The following is a 1,864-nucleotide window of genomic DNA, read 5'->3' as shown; positions in this document are numbered from 1 at the left end:
AAGTGGAGGTTGCTCCTGAAATGATAGGACCAACCTCTAACCTGATACCATCTGGCTCTCAGGACGCCTATATAAATAGCAAATTGATAGCTGTAATAGAATAAATGCTTTGTAAACTCTCCTGTATTTAAAAGGAATGCAAATTAAGGTATGATCTGAATACTTTTCCCTCCTGCTTCCTTGACACCCTCAGGCTTAATCCTATCAGACATCAGAAAGAGTAAGTTGATAAAATGTAGTGACTGGCCATTAATCAATAAGAGGAAGATGTTTTGTAGATACATGCAGAAGGTGAAAAAAATCTAATAATTAGCAGTTTGACGAAGAGGTTTAAGTAGGTAGTATGGGGCAAACAATGACGAAGAGCATTGGAATTTGCTGCTAATTTATTGATATAAATATATTATGTTGCCATGTAGCTATAGGTAGATAATATACAGCTGCAATTAGGAGATCACAGTTCAGTCATCACTATCACATTAGTTTTTTTCCCATTGCCTTTTCTTTTATTTTTAATGACTTACTGCAGTTTATATAAAGTCCATGAAAATTTCCTAAAATAAACATCCTGATAGTTTTCATTTATTTTCAAGGTTGCTGTAAAGTTGTAAAGCAAAAACAAAGCAAATGTGTTCATTACTTTTCTCCAAAGCTCAGTAATTTATGGCAACCTGCAAGCTTTAGGGAACGTCTCCTTTTGAGATAAGAGCAGAGAGGTAGAAAAAACTGAAGATTTGATAAACAACTTACTTTTAAAATGTATTCAAATATATTTTGGACCCATCTCTATAGGGAAGTGCATGGAGACTTTTCAGGCTGTGAAGTACTTGAATGATTATCATTAAATATCTTAGAAATATGATGTGATTTAAGGTACTATAATGAACTAGTCTATATCTAATATTCTGAAAAAGGAATAAACCATCTCTGTGGTTATTGTTCTCCTTGTACCTCTCTCTGACTGCCTTTCCCTCCCTTCTTTGTGAAGGCAGCCACTCTACATTACCTGTAAATGTATTTGAAGTCAAACCACTAAATAAGCACACAAAATCCTAAACAGTACAAAATGTTGACTACTTATTTTCACACAGTTTCTGATGAAGGCAGGGATACTACTCTATCTTAGTTTGAGATATAACTGAATATACTTTCTTACCTACCAAACATAAGAAATGCTTGAGAATATAAGTCAAAGCAATGTTTTTCGTATTGTTATGAATAGATACTCCTAAGAATATGAAAAGGAAATTAACAGTGTCAAGTATCAATACTGTTATTTAAATAAGAGTCAGTCTTTCCTTTTCTTTCCCTTTCTTCAGGTCAGTTGGGTAATAAGCCGAAGTCGTAACAAGTTTGAGGGTGGCACATCTCACACCCGTGTGTGAACACTCAATCATCATGCTCATAAACTACAAAAGGATCTGATTCAATCTTTTTATGTGAAAATAATTCTACTGACTTGGAACTTAAAAAAAAATTTCCATCACACAGGATTACATTTGGCCTGTCGTGTTTGCATTGGCCTCACCTATATTTACACAAAGTAATATTCTTTCTCTTATAGTTACCACTCTGTGTTCTTCCCTTGGGCCACATTCCTGGCTTTAGAACACACACACACACGTAGAGTAAATAGCCTCAGAGGTAATAATCTGAAGACCTCAAAACCACCTGTCAATCCATTTAAATCAATTCCAACTGATTATTTGACTAAATTTACTTATGATTGGATTAAACTGACAGGCACATCGTTGAAATGAACCCACAAAAGAGCTTCTTGATCCAATAAAACAGAAGTTACGAAAATGAAAAACAAAATTGCCAAAGTCATAGTTTGTCTTTAAGCCAACCTTAAATTATCTGG

General features: G+C 34.3%; 1 non-coding gene across 1 annotated transcript; it reads right to left on the bottom strand.

Annotated features, from left to right (window-relative positions):
* Window positions 1–1,318: 1,318 nt before the first annotated feature.
* Window positions 1,319–1,421, bottom strand: LOC116462828 (small nucleolar RNA U13). Its single transcript, XR_004246479.1, has one exon. It is a non-coding gene; the product is annotated as a small nucleolar RNA U13 (small nucleolar RNA).
* Window positions 1,422–1,864: the final 443 nt, after the last annotated feature.

The sequence above is a fragment of the Hylobates moloch genome, unplaced genomic scaffold (genome assembly GCF_009828535.3).
Source record: "Hylobates moloch isolate HMO894 unplaced genomic scaffold, HMol_V3 SCAFFOLD_23, whole genome shotgun sequence".
Classification (NCBI taxonomy): domain Eukaryota; kingdom Metazoa; phylum Chordata; class Mammalia; order Primates; family Hylobatidae; genus Hylobates; species Hylobates moloch.
The sequence above is the reverse complement of the archived record's forward strand: the minus strand, read 5'-3'. Positions and strand labels throughout refer to the sequence as shown.